Here is an 18,934-nt window from a genome sequence, read left to right as displayed (position 1 = left end):
TGAAACATTTGAGTGCAGATATATTTTACCTGATTATAAGTAATATTTTTACTATTTTAAGTATTATAAACTTATAAAAAAGTATATAAAACCAAAAAATAAGACAATAATATATAAAGTATCAAGATGGAGTCAATATTAACATTTTCACTTTTGCTTCATATTAGTTTATATTAAAGAGTACAATATTATGAATACAGTTTACTTCCCATGGTATTGTCTTCTTCACTTTCTTCTATTTCACATTCTGTCTACTTAGCTTTCTTCTCCCAAAGTGATGAAAAGGAAAGTATTTTAAAATTTGTTATGTATTATTCTGAAGCATAATATTATATCTGTTATTTATGTATTCATACATATATAAAATACATAGTACTTTTGCTATTTGTAACAATAGTGTAACAATAGTGTAACAATAGTGTAGTGTAATAGTATAGTGTAACAATCACTAGCTTTCTTTATTCAATATTTTCTGCTGATTTGTAAACATGGATATATTTTTCTCTAGGTTATTTGTGTTCACTATTACAGATAATTATAATAAATATATTTCTTTATCCATTTTCTTATTGGTGGGCAGTTGTCACTACAGATAAGGTTGCAATAAAAGTTTTGTAGATTATCCAGTTTTATTATTCAATAAATTCTTCTCTATGCAATCTCTTTACAGAAAAATTTTATGGTTTTTAAAATGATTTATGTAATGTGTGTCATAAAAGTTATGGTTGGGGTGCCTGGGTGGCTCACTCAGTTAAGCATCTGACTCTTGGTTTCTGCTCAGGTCATGATCTCGCGGTATATGAGTTCGAGCCCTGCATCAGTCTCTGTGCTGACAGTGTTCTCTCTCTCTCTTCTCCTCCCCTGCTCGTGTGCACTCTCTCTCAACATAAATATATAAACATTAACAAAGTTATTTATACATTTACTTGGACAAAAATAGTTATGACTTAATACTTCTCTGAAATATTCTAAACAGTTATGGAAATTTCTATTAGGAAAGATAAACCTTTAACAACCCTGATTATCTTAGTTTTGTGGTTATGAAATTATAACAGGTTATTATACTCTCTTATACTCTCACATGCTTTTTGCATAGAGTTTTCTACATTTTATGTAGATTATCAACTTCATTCTATACTACATGTTAATCTAGACTTGAGCAGAGAACTGAATGGATTTAATGTAACTGAAAACATGATATGAGAAATGTTCATCTCCATTTCTGTGTGCCTTCTGGCCTTGAACTTGTGCATCTGGCACAATCTGAGACACGAAACAGGCAAACATGCTTAGAATAATTTGTGAGCTAGGGCTCAATGGTTTCCCTGGATTAAAATAAATAGCTGGAGGTGAACTAGAGGGAGGACTAATCCTGTACTTTGTAGAGCAGATGGTATAGCATAATCTTCGAAGATGGTTATTTCTCTGTTCAAATTATGGCCCCAGCAATTACTAGTTGTGTGACCTTGGGTAAATTATTTAACTTCACTCCTTTAGTTTCCTTACCTATGAAATGGAGATAATAATTTCAAGTTTAGCCCATTGGCAAATTATAATAAAGGATATTATTAGTGAATGTAGTTTTGTTCCAGGCACTGCAGTATATGCTTCAATGCATATATATATTTAATGCTCCCATAAAGCAATTGTTTCTACAGTCCCCATTGAACAAATAAAGAAATGAAAGTATATACAAACAAAATAAATTGCAGAAAATTACAGAGCTGCTGTGTGGCAGTGGTGCGAAATGGCCCAAATCATTGTGGCTCCATGATCATCACTCTTAATCCATTGAGAAATTGTGCCTCTTAACTTATACCTTGTATTTAATTCCCTATATTGACATGGGTTTTTTCCAGCTGCTATCTGCAGAAACCTTGTAAGTAGGGGTTGACAAAGTATCTTTTAGTTATTCAAGTAATAATGGGAAAAATATTACTTAGGGAATCCTAAACCAAGTATTAGCTTCAAGATTTCTCTAATTCACAGAAAATTTTGAAAAATTTGCTTCACATTTGTGTGCTTCAGATTTTCTCATTTATAAAAAGCAGAAGTTGAAAAGCTCCATTTTCAAGCTAGCTTAAAATTGGTCAATAAAGTCATATGTATTTTCATAAAAACATATACTCAATACATGCTCTTTCTGCTGGGTTTAAAAAAAAACCCACAATTCACAAATACACAGGCAACAAAATCAACATTTTTAATTTTTTAAAAAAATTGTCTTACAAGCTTTATATGACATATATGAAATGTTATTCAATTTCTTTTTCAACACAATCATTTATGTGAACAAATTCCATTTATAGCAAGATGTTTTTTAAAAAAGGTTTTTAAAAAAAGTATGTAGGTGAAGAATATGAGATCACTTGCAGATTTTCCATATTATGCTGCTTATTATGAAGGATTTCGTCACTTCTTTCCTGCTCCTGATTACACAAAGTCATTGACACTGAGGTGCAGATATTCAAAAAAGATAACAGCCTCATCATTCTTGGCCTGAAGTTCTACTCTCAGACATACCAACTTTATGCTCATGTATGGTCTTTTGGATGCCCACACATGAATACCATCTGTTAAGTTGACTCATTATTAAATAAAATGAATTTATATTTTGGCAATTTGCACAGCACCGGGAGTAACATTTTGAAACTGGCTCTAAATGTTCTGTGATACCAAAGCCATATTTTAAAAAAATTTGATGACATCTCCAGGTTCTAAAGAAAATGATGCCTTACAATTGAGGAAAAAGGAAGATGTAATCTGGGAGATGATTTAGATGCCAGAAAACAGATTATGAATATGCATAAAAATATTAAAGTTGCATAGGGTGTCAAATGACAAGAGCATGATAAATCAGATTTAAAAACAAAACAAAACACAAAAAACTAGAACCTGTGTGGATCCCTAAAATTGGGACTTTTAACTAAATAATATAAACAAAATAAATCAAATGCAAAATAAATGAAGTAAAATAATGAAGTCTTTTAACAAGAGCCACATATTTTGATGAGAGATATTTTGGCATTATAAAAATATGGTCACTTTGAGAGATATCACCAAGATGGCAGGATAGTAGGTTCCTGACTTTCCCTCTTCCCATGTATGTACCAGGTATGTACAGCTAAACATGAGTCAATCTGAAAGTAATCCAGAAACTATAGAGTTACTTCTATACTTCGGGTAACATATCAAAACAGGTAAGACTGAGACACAGTGTTGGCCATAAACCACACCTCCCAGCACAGTGTCTTACTATCAGGAGGGAATATCGAACTCAAGGGTTTGTAGCACACATCTAGTACCACAACTTTAAGGCTGATACCTGAAGGGCACTTCCCCAACTCACCCAGCTCTGAGAGGCAAAAGGGCTCAGCAATAGGACCATTGTAAACAAAGAAGCTGTTTCTGAACAGATGTGTGAGCGTCTCTCATAGGTCTCCCCTCCAGGCTCATATTTACCAATAATTACTATTAAAATAAATGGACTAAATTTTCTAAACAAAAGACATAGAGTGGCTGCACAGATTAAAAATTTTCTAAAAGCACAGGGGCACCTGGGTGGCTCAGTTGGTTGGGCTTCCAACTTTGGCTCAGGTCATGATCTCACAGTTCATGGGTTCGAGCCCCACGTCAGGCTCTGTGCTGATGGCTCAGAGCCTGGAGCCTGCTTCCAGGAACAGAGCCTGTTCCCCTCTCCGTCTGCCCCTCCCTTGCTCACACTCTGTTTCTCTCTCTCTCAAAAATCAACATTAAATTTTTTTTTAATTTTCTAAAAGAACAAAAGACCCAACTCTTGTATTGCCCACAAGAGCTAGCTTTAGGAACACAGATAGCCTGAATGTGAAGGGTTGTAAAAGAGATCTCATGATTTCCAAATAGAAAATCCGAATAGACCAATATCAAATAAGGAGTTTGAAGCATCACAAAAACCTTTCAATAAAGAAAAGCCCAGGAACAGATAACTGTACTGGTAAATTCTATCAAACATATAAAAAAATTAATACCAATACTTCTCAAATTCTTCCATGAAACTCAAAATAGGGGGAGGGGGAACATTTCTAAACTCATTTTATGAAGCCAACATCACCCTGATACCAAAACCAGACAAGAACACTAAAAAAAAAAAAAAGAAAGAAAGAAAGAAAGAAAGAAAGAAAACTACAGGGCAAGATCCTTGACTAACAAAGGTGCAAAAATTCTCAACAAAATATTACAACAACAACAAAGAATCACTAGCACATCAAAAAGATCATAAACCATAATCAAGTGGGATTTAATCTGGGATGCAAGGGTAGTCCAATCTACACAAATAAATAAATGTGATATATCACATTAACAGAATGATAAAAATCATGTAATCACCTCAATTCGTATAAAAAAAGCGTTTGAAAATATTCAACATGTTATCATGGTAAGAACTGTTAACAAATTTGGTGCGTGTGGAATGTAAGTCAGCCACAATAAAGACTGTATATGACAAACCCATAGTAACATCACACTAAATGGTAAAATGTTTTCTAAGATGAGGAAAATCAGGAACAAGTCAAGGATGCCCACTCTTGCCCTTTCAATTCAATGTAGTACTGGAAGGCCTAGCCAGAGCAACTAGTTAGGGAAAAAAAAAAAAAGGCATCTGAATCAGAAAAGAAGTAATATGTCTCTGTTACAAGATGGCCTGATCTTACACGTAGAAAATCCATCAAAAAACTGTTATAATACATGAATTCATTCAATAAATTTTATGATATGAAATCAATATACAAAAATTAGTTGTGTTTCTATATAGTAACAATGATATACAGAAAGAGAAATTAAGAAAACAACACTGCTTACAATAGCATCAGAGAGAAAAATATAATAAGCATAAATAAAAATAAATTTAACCAAGGAGATGAAAGATCTATACAGTTGATCCTTGAACAACATGAGAATTAGGGGTGCTAACCCCTCACCACATAGTTGAAAATCTGCATATAACTCTTGACTCCCTATCAAAATTCACTATAGATATCACCTACTTCTGTTAGGATATCTATTATCAAAAAGACAAGAGAAAATGTTACAGAGAGAATGTGGAGAAAAGGAACTTTTGGGCATTGCTGGCAGGAATGTAAATGGGTACAACCCATATGAAAAATAGTTTGTAGGGTCCTGAAGAGATTAGAAGTAGAAGCAATCCCACTTCTGTTTATATACCCCAAGGAAACAAAATCACTATCTCAAAGAGATATCTGTAGTCCCATGTTCGTTGCATCATTATTCACAATAAATAGCAAGATATGGGAACAACCCAAGTGTCTATTGACAGTAGATAAAGAAAATGTGGTATATATAGTGGAATATTATTCAGCCTTAAAAAAAGAAGGAAATCCTGCCATTTGTGATAACATGGATGAATACAGAGGGCCAAACAGAGAAAGACAGATCCTGCATGGTATTTCATATATGTGGAAGAAAAAAAAAAAAAAGAAAAGAAAAGAAAAGTCAAACTCATACAGAGAGTAAAATCATGGCTGTCAGGGGCACGGTGTGGGGGAAATGGAAAGTGTAAAAAGATACAAAGTTTCAGTTTTAAGATTAATAAATTCTGAAGATCTAATACATAGCATGGTGACTATAGTAGGTAATACTATATTGCATAATTGAAATTTGCTAAGATCATATATATTAATGTTCTCATACACAAAAAAGTTAACTATGTGAAGTGATGGATTAATTAACTTGATTGTGGGAATCCTTTCACAACGTATACATGTATGAAATCATCACATTCCACCTTTTAAATATATTACAATTTTATCAGTTGTGCTTCGATAAAATTGGGAAAAATACAAAAAAATATTGTCACTTTGATTACTTATTTAAATTCACCACTTCTGGCTTATTTTTCTGATTAGTCTAGTTATCAATGGGTAAATCACCACCATATTAGGCTATGCTGAAGTGTCATTTTTTTTTTTTTGAGGTAAGTAGGACATCCTATTGTTGTAGGAGAAAAAGAATATCCAATACATCCATCAGCATGTTGAGAACATACTTTTTATCGTATTTGGTGACTAATCAGAATTCACATTTAATGATTCCAGAATTTTAACAGGAAAGTGTGACAATCAGCTTATAATATTACCCTATGCTTATGCCATCATAACTATTGTTTTTTGTTTTTTAGTTTTATTTACAAATATTCAGCTAAGTAAAGGTATAGTGAATTGTGGTTAATTACTAACAGGTTGTAGAAAATTCAGTGCTTGTTGTGATTCAAATATTTGGAAGACACATCTAAATTACCTTTTTTTTTGTTTTATATATTCAATATTAATTAAACATACTAATATGTTTTCTTCCTAGATAATCACTTTAAAATATATAATTAGCTCATTGTTTTCATTAAAGAGGTATCAGTATAATCTTTGTTGTGGTGAAGCCATCATCAAGTAGACACAAGCACTTTCCTTTGCAGATGGCCTTATTTTTAGAGTCTCCTCAAATAACATCACTTCACAATTTTATTTATTTATTTATTTATTTATTTATTAATTATTTGATTGATTTTTTAAAACGTATTTATTTATTTTGAGAGAGAGAGAGAGAGAGAGTGAAAGTAGGGGATGTTCCAGAGAAAGGGAAAGTGAGAATCCTAAGCAGACTCCACACCATCAGCACAGAGCCCAACGCAGGGCTCGAACTCATAAACTGTGAAACCAAGACCTAAGCCAAAATCAAGAGTCAGATGTTTAACAGAATGATCCATCCAGGCGCCCCTCACTTCACAAATTTAATTTCAACGTCAGCTTGACCAGTATGAAGCCATTCAGTGATCTTTTTATAACCAGTGCTAAACCTTTAGTATATTTGCACGTGTGTGAGAGAGAAATAACAAAAAGCTAATTATATTCATATTTCTCCAAATGCTTCAGGACATAAAGAATGGCCACAAGTTTCTGGGATGTTAACATTTCAAACTGGGTTTAAAAAATTTATATAGACATAGATACATATAGTCTTGTCTCATTTCTTATTGCTTTTTATCAATCTAAGTTAACTTCCACTGTGGACGTGTTGATAGAAAAAGAATCATCTGTAAAAGTTTTTCCACCCTATTCCATAGCTCTCAAATTGTTGTTGCCATGCTAGCAACCTCACCGTCACTTGGGAACTGGTTGGTAATGTTAATTCTTAGGCCTTCACCCCAGTCCTGCTGAATCAGAATGTCTAGGAGTGGATTCAGGAATCTATATTTTAATAAGCATTACATTTGTCTTGTATGCATATTTAAATGTGAGAACCACGGCCCTATGCTACTCCCAACCCGAGGTAACAACTTTTCAAAAGATGTTGATATACTGTTCTATGAAATGGAAATGTCCTCAGATATCTTAATTGTTCCACTCATTTTCATAGAAAGATAATATTTTTTATTTTATATTTATTAAAACATGTAAGGATATATGAATAAACATTTGAACTTTCTGCATACAAATCCTTTGAGATGATACTATAACCATGAACACTAGCACTTAAGAAAGTGAAATATGGCTATTTATGATCATTCAGGTGATTTCTGAAAATTGTCAGTCTAAGACAATTTTAATTAGGAGTTTGAACAGACTTGTCTGAGAAAATGTTTTGTAGACATGCTGCAAATGGAACACTAAAGATCATTGCTTTGTCCTCTTTTCCTTCACTCATATTATATCAACTGGAAAAAAAATTCCCTCCAAATAGTCTCACCAGTTAATTTCATACCTGGCTGCACAGAAAATGCTAACTAGAGAGGATCTCTTTAAGCAATAAGTACAACAACTATAACCATACTGGCAATTGGTATATTTTCTTTAGCCAGAGAAACGAAGCATGAATTTGCAAGGGAAATTTGAGTTAATTGTCCTTTATATGAGATGTTACCATATCCTGGGCTGTAACACCAATGATGTGGCAGTGATCACTGAAGATGAATTGCAAGTATGAATTATCTAGCCATTGGTGAAAACATTATTTTTATGATAAACCTGAGTGATTAAGCCAAATGTAGTCTATTTCTTACTTTACTTGTGTTAATGCTTAAGTATAATCAAAAATACATGTTCATTATTAAAGTATTGGAGAATAATATTTTCAATATTGAGTTTATTCAGAAATATTTAATAATGTTTAGAAACCGTTTGTTTAGCTCTGGTCCCTTTAGTGAATACGTCGCCCTGTGTATATTCACACAAAATACGGATGCAGATTCAAGTGATCATAAACTACTTGTAAGTCATTCACATCTGTGTCGAGATGAGAGTGTGCCCTCAAGGAGACATGTGAATTGCTTTGCCTTTACCTTCCACTGTGATCCCACAGAAATCCATGGAAACACACTCTTACAAAGTACTTCATTCCACTGCAGGTGATGTGAATGAAACGCAAGTTCTTAGCAGGTGTCACAAAATGATATTAGGATGATGAGGAAGCAAGCAAAGTATAAGAAACAAATTTTAAAAATAGGAAAAAGGCTCAGTTTTTAAGCATATTAAATTGGGAACTAGAAAGACAACAAGGTGAAGAGAAAAATAAAGACACAGAAACAGGAGATTACTTCATTGTCATTGTTATTGTCAGGGAGGAAACATTTTTTCCCTACTCCTTTAGGACTGGTCACTGTGGTCCATAAATTAAACTGATAAAAGACAAATTAACAGGAGAAAGGACAAAGTTTATTCTCATAGGTTCATGGAAGTTCACAAGGGAAGTGGCTTATAAAAGTGGCTAAAATTTAGAGTTTATATACCATCCTAATAGGAGGAGGACAGGGGAAGAAAGGTCACTTAAAAAAAAATCATGACTTTTAGGTAAAGACAAATGGAACTTTAGGAGCTTCTATAGGAAGTGTGATAGCTTTGTGACCATGTTTGTTTTTACGATTTCTCATCTAGGTGCTGGCTTCTCGTTTCCAGTGATAGCAGTCAATTTCCTTGAAGGGAGATTTATGGCAGTTGAATTTTATTTTTGGAAGGCTCTACTTTTAGGCAGACAATTGGGGCAGTGTTCAGACAAAGCCTTTCTACTGAGAATCTGTTGATTCTCAGGTCTCTTCAAATCAAAATAATCTTTATGGCATAGTAGTAAATTCTGCATCATTTTGTCTTCTCATTAAAAGTCCCAGGTGAAGAAAGAATAGAGGGACAAAAGTGCTAATTGTACTTCTTGCTGTCATCAATGTGCGATACTTGGCATTCACATTTATTTTATTCCTGAAGGGATTCCTATCATACCTGCTAATTAATCATCTTTAATTTATTACAATCTTTTTACATCGAATTATTTTTCTTTCCAGACATTTAGTCAACAACAAATCTAGCAATAGCAAAAACAAGATTCTGTTTCAATTTGGCACTTGTTAGGTTTCTTCTGATAGTGTATGAACCTCTATTTTCAGTTATGTGAAGAAAGAGTTCTCACAATGGAAGAAAGTAATGACAATGATATAAGATGACAAAATGTGCATATACTTGAAAAAATGGAATATGTTTGAATTTATCAAGAATTTTATAATGCCTAAATCGTTCGTCTTATTATTTGAAAAGTCAACTACCTTAAAAGGTATGCATGATTTTTAGCCCCTGAAAATTGGTGTAATCATACAGACAAAACAAAATCACTGGCAGTGTACTTAAAAAAAAAAAAAGGCATAGCATAGTGGAATGACTTTTATATTCTGCCATTGGTATAAGAGTCCGCTTATGGAATCAGAATTAATATATCAGTATGTTATTTATTTATTCAAAAAAATTCTTGACATATGGAATCAAAGCCTGGGTGGAAATCCATTTCAGTCACCTGGAGAGAAATATATGAGCTAATAGAATAATCTGTTAATTAAAAATTCTAAAATGTCAAGCAAAGCTATTTAGTTCTAAATTACATAGTTTTTTGATTTGAACAGCATTCTAAATGCAATGTGATTAGAAACTCTCTTCCTTTTGTGTCTCAGTTGTTTCTGAACACAATCAATTTGACAAGTATCCCAGGAGTTACCCTCCAGCAGATGCTCTCTGTACTGTCTCAATCAGCTGTCCAGAGCTCCAGAAAATGAAGATAAACCAATTTCACACTTGTCCTTAAGAGTCTCAGACACAGTGTCTATTGAATTATTTTCAAGCGTGGGTATTATTTTCACAAAGCAGATGTTGTTCTAATGAAAATATAAGTATATAAACATGCGAATCATGGCATGGGGTTCCACAGCCTACAGAGTTGCTTTTAAAAAGTCTTAAAATTATCTACAATACTGGATTTGTCATCTTTAACTATAGTAGATACTTTTTTCTAAATATGATATCACGAAGAATACTAATCGATTGAACAAATTAAATTGCTCCAAGAAATAAGGTTCATTTCTTATTGTGAAACAATCCATTAAATAACCCATAATTCACTAAGGTAAATGCAGGGAAATTGCTACATTTTGCCAGAAATACTTTAATAATCTTGAACATGCACTTTTTAATATTCTAACCTGTAGTCATACTGGTTTAGTTTTACTTTAGCACACACAATAATGAGAACAAACTAAAAAGATGTCTTGAATTTTTCTATAAACCTCATTTAATACATAGCAATAACTTACATTTTACCACAGGCAGTAGATTGGGGCAGGGGGATAGAATAATTTTCAGAGAAAGTAGACTGGATTTCAAGTTTAAGGAAACAAAAATGTTTTTACAATGCAATGAGATCTTTAGCAATTTAAGGATGTTTTAGTAAAGGTACACTTGACATTAAATCCACATTACATATTAAAATTATATACTGGAAGATCAGGAAAATTATCAGTTATTAGTAAGTTCTTAGAGAAATATCTTACTTATTAATAGAAAATTAACCAATTTTTACTAGCCAGCCAAATCAAAGTACCCATTACTATGCAATCCTTCTCACTCTACTTTTATGCCTAATTCAGTATTTCAGAGAGCAAAAAATATGACAGAACTTTGTAAATTGGCTTGGCTATGTAAATATGTAAATATGGCATTTGTAGTAAAGAGTCCTGCTTAGCCATCAACATTCTTTCTCTGATAAATATATTCCTCTCAAATATATTCCTCAGAGCATAGAAGCTCAGAAAATCAGCATGTGTACACTCACATCATTAATTTAATCATGGAAGGACAAAGAACAAGGCATATTTTTGCATTAACATATATATTGCCCTGAGATAGATATTTTCAAAAATTTCCAATTGATATCTCTGAATCTATGAACTATTCCTTCTTTCATAAAGGTAGCAATAATTAAATATAATGATGTAAGAAAATTTTAAATAAACAATATTTTCTTGACTGCTTTTACAGTAATGTGATGTATTACTGTCTTTGTTTGCCTTCCCTCAGAGTAAACCTGGAGGGAAGGTTTCCAGGGAAAGTAGTTTATTTGGAAGATGATCATATGAGAAACCAGTAGGGGAGTAGGAAGTGTCACTAAAGAGTAGATTATCAAACCAGTATACCTGTAGGCAAGTGGAACTAAATCCCACTCAGAAACTCTGAGAGCCAGAGTAGGATACAGAGCCTAGAGTAAGTCTGCCCTAGGGGCTGGAGAGCTGTGCTACATCCCACCAACACTCATTCATCTGTGGCTGAGGGCTCTTTGGGAGGTGCCAGTGAAACCCCTGGCTCTGCCAGCCTGGCCCACCAGTGGGGAGAGTGTCCTCTTTCTGCTAGAGAAAGGCCTCTGTTAAGGCTTTTATGATATGTCAACTTGACTAGATTCTAGTCCCCAGTTATTCAGTCAAACGTAATTCTAGGTACTGGCTGTTAAGGGATTTTGCAGATGTAATTAAAGTTCCTCTCCACTGACTTTAAGTAAAGATTATCCTGGATAATCTGGCTGGTCCTGATGGAATCTGTTGAAAGACTTTACATGTGGGCCTGAGACTTCCTGCAAGAGAGAAGAAATTCTCTCTGTGAGCAAGAGCTTTGACCCTTGTTCATGTGTTCCAGCCTGCTGAGTTTTCCCCTTCCTGATTCTGCCTGCCCTATGATTTCAGACGTTCTTAGCCCACTCTTGCAATCATGTAAGTCAAGCCAATGGCCAATGCTTGGAGAGAGAGGAGAGAGAGAGATTCTACTTCTGCTTCTCTGGTTGAAACTTGACTCATATGCTCTCTGCCAAAGATACAGAGATACAGTTGCAGGCAATTGAACCTTGAGCTGATGTGCATGGAAATGATGTGTCAAGTTGATATAGGCAGGGCACTGATACATTCATAGCCCATGTTAAATTCATTCCATCTTATCAATGATTTCCCAAGGTGACTGCTAGTGACATTCTTTAAAAAACAGATCTCCATTAAAAGGTTTAGTTTATATAAGCTATAGTAACCTTGCTGTTTTGGTCTTGGGGATGCAACTGGTATTTATCATCTTCCCTCTTCCACCATCTATTCCAGATATCCCTCATTGTTAAGTTAGGTGCTGGCTTTAGTTGTCTGCCTCATAGGGTGACCCAGATCTTTATCCCTGAGGGGTCTGAGACCCTGGTTATGGTGCCCCTGTCATGTTCTGGTTGACTTGGCCCTCATGATTGCTCTAGAAGTAACAGCAGTGGGAATTGAGGTCAGAAGTTCAGAAGGACAAGTCCTATGCCTCAGTTGTTTTTTCATGGTTTCCAATCAAAGGTAATTTGATATCCTCTAGGAAGAGCAAGAAAGCCACTTACAGCAGCCTAGGGGTTTCACGGAAACCTGGGGGGGGTCCAAGATTCTCAAGTGCATCCACTGAGGTGTTCTATTTCAGGTATTACTCCTTCCCTATCTGTGTCATTACTTTTAAATAAATGAAGTTTTTCCTGCTAATTTTGTTGGAAGAGGTCAGCAAGAAAATGTGACTGCTGGTTGGTCTGCAAGCTGAGCGTGAGTGATAGGAGGCTCCTCACATCCTCGCCTGTCCTTAGAATGCATTCTGCCCACCATCCCCACACTGGGAGCTGTTTTATAGACAGCCTTGAGAGAGCAATGTATTGTTGACACCATCTGGACTGAATACATGACTGAACTCAATTTAAAGCTTCTACAAAAACTTTTTCAGAGTCTGGCAGGTAGGTGCAGAGCTCTATTCATCTTGTGGCCACCCAAGACAAACCTCATATATAAGTTCCCTTGCTGATTAAAGTGGTTACTGACCAACCTAGATCTCCTTGTCTTCCACGTATGGGGAGGTGTCAGAGTGGCAGAGAGTTGTAGTTTCAGATTTCACTCAGGAATCTCCCAATGTGGGGACCAACAAATACTCACAACCAAATTACACGTCCGTTTTCTGCACAGTCTGCCTTCTGACTGCAGGAGATCAGAGTTTCACTGCTACAGAAGGCTTATGACTTTCACAGTGTGCTCTGAGTTCATAGATGGCTGACCAGTTCCTATTTGTTTGTTCATTGTTTCTTTCAGGGAATCAATAGCAGTTAGCCAAAAAAAAAAAAATAAAAAAGTAAAACAAAAAACCTATTTCTTATAATTTAATTTCCCCTTGTAGCTCTCAAATGTTAGAGGTTCTAGATAAGAAAGTATATCCTCTTTTACCTGCATTCTGTTTCAAATCACCATGCCAGAGAATATTATTATCTCCTTACTACTGATAACAGTGTCTTTCTTTCTTTCTTTTTTTTTAATCTGCTTGAAAAGTGATCACATTTCAGAACTCAATCCTAAGGCTTTGCTTAGGACCACAAATGATATCATCTTATGTATGGTTTCCCCCCAAACAGAGCCTGAGACAAAAAGGTAAGTGCTGGTAGTTATGCAATAAAATATCATAGAAATATTGAGAGAATAGTATATAGATTTGAATTTGGATAGAATTGATATAGAAAGGGAAAAAAATCAGCAGAGTAAATTGTCAATCATGTTATAATATTTAGGAGGTAGTAAGGAACAAACCCCTCAGAATAAGTCTGCCAAATGAATAACGGAGCTGCCAGATTATGCACCAGCTTCTGCCACTCATTGGTTGGGCTGATGGGGAAGCATTTCTATGTCCCCAGTGTCTGGCTTATAATTCACATAGGTAGTGCATTCTTCTTTGACAAGACAAAGGTCTTATGCAAAGAGGCACAGGTGCTGACAATAGGTAGACAAGCAGGCCTGCAATATTCAAAATAAAATAAAACACAGTAAATAATTAGTAGATATGGATAGAGCACCAATATCTGTCCCATTTACCTTAAATACTAATGGTGTATATTCAACATAATCTGTCAACTGTTGATTACTTGGAAAGGCAAAATGTACATTTACAGTGATCATTAAGAAAGCACAGTAACAATTTTGAGAGAGTCATTGGGAACCATTACTTATAGTAGATGAGGCAGCACCATAAGTAATGATGTATGCAGCGTCAGCATTGAATAAATTCTAAAAGGAACTAGAGGGGCAGGAACAGCTACATTATCATTTCAAAACAAATATCCATATGAATATGGGTGAGGAAAGACTTTTTTAAAAATTTAAAAAATGAATATAAACAATTGAATTAACATCTGGATGATTCTCATTCAACTGGTCCATCACCACATTAGTATTATTTTTTAAATCTTTCTTGTCTCAGGTTCATAAAGGCATGTTTTTGTCTACAAAAATGTAAAGTATGTAATTGATGTAAAATAGATTTTTATACAGGATGTAAAGTAGAAATTATTTTTATTTTTAATATAACTATATTTCCTAGCACCATATAGGATCAATTCTAGGGTGTCCCGAGGAAAATATTTTTGCATGGCTCCTGTTTGTCTGAACAATTCTTACAAGAATGTATTACAAGATTTATGCATCCATGTGAAGTAGAATGTTTTTTTTGATGAAGATTTAGAATAATGGATAAAGATATTTAAGTATTTGCTTATTGTCCTGTCTTGCCTGTGAAGATTCTTTGTAACATGTAGGAACTATCTTTTACTGTTTAGATCCAGGAAACAACTCTTCATATTCTTTATTGTTAAATGTGTGTGTGTGCCATCATGAACAAAGGGTACCAATGCAGTTATTATTTATAACATCATGGTAATTGAGAACTTTTGAAAATGTAATATAGATCTTGACTTTTCAGTTTCTTTCAGCATTTTTTCATTCTGATGCTGATTATATCCTTACCCAAGGTGCTGCATCCCCCATCATGAATACTAGTTTCCAATTATTCTCTTCAAAGTTGTTACAGTTTTCTTAGTGATGACCACAAACGGACATATTACCAAAAGTATGCAGGGAAATGTTAATGAAAGTTTCTTTTCTGGCCATGTCAAATTTACCATTCAGAATTGTATAGTATTGCTGCAGAACAACACATCTCCTAAACATTTTTTCTCTTGAATACTTTGGGCCATAATTACTCTATTTCTAGAATGGGATCTCTTTCAGTGATGATCAATCACACTGCAGCCTTCCATACACCATCAAGGAGCATAGGTAAGTCCTGTGAGCAGAGTACAAAAAGTGATCTCCTTCAGGAAGGAGTGTCCATCCTCCTCTGACCAGGCTTAAAAATGATTAGAGAGAAAACAATGTTATCATACCTATCAAAGTTAAGAGTCACTGTATGTGGGAAGGCTGGGAACAGGTGTGAACTTGGTGAAAGTATCTTTCTGTGGCTGAGGCCATCTCTGAAAGGAGGTGACAGCAAGGCTATCTGCAGGCAGAACTCCCATCAGCTGGTTATTCAGGGAGTGTTTCATTCATGCAGAGGAAATATGGTCTATATATCACAATATCCTCCACAGGCATTTTTTCTAAATCAATTTCCAACTACTGGTTATAGATATATGGTAAAGAAATTGGATTTTTAATTTTGATTATATATTCAGCACATCCATTAAACTTTCTTGTTAAATCAAATAAGTGGAAACTTTGATCCAATAACTATGAATTATTTATTTTATGTTGAACCAACTTTAAATTCTTTAAAAAATATTCAACATATTCATAATATATTTATTTTTGTGCATATAAAACTTTATTTTGCTGGTTCTATGTTCATGGTTATCTAAAAATTTTTCCATATTATGGTTACATTCATTTCTTAAATTATTTAGAATATTTCCTATTTTATGTTCTCTGAAAATATACTATGAAATACTATGATTATCGATCTTTGAATATTTGTAGGAACCAACAAAACAGAAAATGCTATTTTATTTGGTTTATTTGTGGCAATATTTGTACTGGCTTAATTTTTTTAGTGATTCTACAGAAGTTAAAGTTTTCTATCATTGTCTAAGAAATTTTCTACTTTACCTAAGCTAATACATGTAATGCCACACAGTCCTGGTAGTTTGGGCTTGTTTTTGGTTTTTTAACTTTGAAATCTCTTCTGCATGCCTAATAATGTCTTTTTTCATGGTGAAATGGGCACCAAGCAATCAGAAGCGATAATGGTTATCAAACACTAGTACAGATGTACTAGTGAATATTTGATTAAGTGATTCTCACTGTAATATGACTACATTAATTTCCATTTCCCTCTATTTTTTGTTCTATTACTGACTAACCGCTTAGGTTTTGGCTCATGTAAATTTAACCTCTCTTGTTTGTAGTAATAGCTTTTTGTTTTTTCTTAGTTGACAGTTGTGTCTGAAAAGTTACCTTGAATAATTCCTTATTAGTCAGATTATTTTACAGCTTAAGCATTACATCACAAAGTGATGCTACCAAATTAAAATTATCCTTAAAAAAAAAGGCAGAAGTTATGACTAGCACTGTATTGTTTGTTTTCCAGCCCCAGAAATTCTATTTCTAATGTGCAACACCAATCATAATTAAATGATGGTCTTTCCTAGTTTTCACATTTTTTAAATTGGTGAAATTTTTTTGGTGCCAAATAAAGATCTAACAGGTGCTTAGATATATGAAACACATATTATATATTCAGTGGATTGAAAACCAAAACTTAAAACTTCTATGAAGTATGAAGTACTGGTCTAAAGTCTTTATGGTAATATCTACTTGTGTGTATGGTTGTCTGGGATTCTAATACCTAAAGATGGGATTATATATCTGCTATACAAACTAATTATGCTTTCATTACACACAGCATATGAAACCAGAATATGTATATAATCCTTGTATGTGATGGTATGAACATCCACAATAATTTACATCATAGTAATAATTGTGAAGCAGCATAAGATAGTCTATAATAAAAATACTATTGTGTGAAGTCTTTGTGTTTTAATGTGTTTCATTATAATCTAGTTTTTAGAAAATTGCTGGTCTGTGGTTCATGTTTGTAGTAACTTCATAAAAATAAAAAGATTCTTTACAAACCATTCCTGATCTGCTAGGGAAGATCGTTTTTACCATAATTTTTCAAAAACTTGTAACTGTAGCTGAAGCTCTTTTAAGTTAAAGAGAGATAAGACCAAGTAGCAGATACAGTTTGTCTGAGTACCTGGTTCAGAGTATGGGGTGGTTTAAGTTTGGACATAAAAACAAATAAGTAAACAAAGATATATATTAAACTTCCACAAATCAAGTTATTAGACATTTACTAAGAAATTGGATATGGTTTCATTTCACTGTACTCTATAAATGTTTTATTTCTTTGAAAAAAGTTTTTGTTGTTGTTGCACTTGTGGGATTTTTTTCTTTTAAGTTTTCTCTCACACATCATCTTTTATTTGATCTAATTTGTGAAACAGTTTAAATAAGTCAGCACACTTCTTAATCCTCTCAAGATGACAAATAACTGAGATGCTTAGTGAATGATGAGTTTCTTGAAAAGCGTTAAGTTAAAATGATTTAGATTATCTAATTCTAAGCTATGGCTTAATACAGCTATATGAAAATGATTGACAAAAGGCTGAATCTTCTGAAGCACCAATACTTGGAAACAACTATATAAATCCATTAGAGTTACAACTCTAAAATGTAGAAAAATAGCGTAGAAAATTTACTGAAATAATTTTTATTCAAACAGCAAATATAAACAACTGTGGATTAAAAATTAGTGCCCAACAAACATATAACGCAAAATTATTATTCCAAATTATTTTAAAGTAAATATCATCAATGATAACTCAAATGAAATACACAGATTAGTTTAAGTATATATTAAAAATGAATTTCATACGCCATATTGAATATAAAAGCACTTTTTGATTATTTATACATGACTGATTTTTAAAAGTTCTAACACTATGGGGGAAATACAAAGGCATTTTTAAAAAGCACCTAGCGTCAGGGGTGCCTGGGTGGCTCAGTAGGTTGGGCATCTGACTCTTGATTTCAGTTCAAGTCATGATCCCAGGGTTGTGCGATTGAGCCCCACGTCAGGCTTCATGTTGAGCGTGGAGCCTACTTAAGATTCTCAATCTTTCTCTTTCTCTCTCTCTCTCTCTCTCTCTCTCTCTTTCCTCTTCTCCCTCCCTCCCTCCCTCTGTCCCTCTACCCTGCTCATGATCTCTCTGTCTCTTAAAAATGAAAAAATTAAAAAAAGTTTAATAAATAAAAAGAAACTAGAATAAAAAAATAAAGTTCTATGCAACATACTATAAGAAAAACTATATTTAAAACATTCTAAAATTAAGCCTAGGTAATTATAAAATAAGAAATTGGTAGAGCTGATATTAAATATAGACTTTGAGGAGAATAAGTTCCAAGTTCTTTTTTTTTTTCAAGCTCCAAGCTCTTACATAGCTGGTTGTAGTGATATCCCTCACTTATGACTAAAAATAATGTTAATAGTAATTAAAATGACATTGAAACTCAAACTATTGGACCAAGATTTGGAATTGTCTTACCACTGTAGTTGTACAATACAATTAATTACTTGTAAGCATGAAAGAAATCTGAAATGTTGTGACTCATGCTATCTAGAAACAAATATAAATTAACATTGAGATTCGCAATAAAAGCAATAGTTGCTTTCATATCTACAACAAAAATGCTATGTTGTGAAAAGAAAAA

At 33.6% G+C, this 18,934-nt stretch overlaps 1 long non-coding RNA gene across 1 annotated transcript in view; it reads right to left on the bottom strand.

The window, feature by feature from the left end:
* Positions 1-13,571: 13,571 nt before the first annotated feature.
* Positions 13,572-18,934, bottom strand: part of LOC113595294 (uncharacterized) — a 35,568-nt gene continuing 30,205 nt past the window's right edge. Inside the window, exon 3 of the long non-coding RNA XR_003415781.2 lies at positions 13,572-14,122. This is a non-coding gene — a long non-coding RNA (uncharacterized LOC113595294). The remainder of the gene's footprint in view (positions 14,123-18,934) is intronic.

The sequence above is a fragment of the Acinonyx jubatus genome, chromosome C1 (assembly GCF_027475565.1).
Source record: "Acinonyx jubatus isolate Ajub_Pintada_27869175 chromosome C1, VMU_Ajub_asm_v1.0, whole genome shotgun sequence".
NCBI lineage: Eukaryota > Metazoa > Chordata > Mammalia > Carnivora > Felidae > Acinonyx > Acinonyx jubatus.
This window is presented reverse-complemented; position numbering and strand designations above follow the sequence as displayed.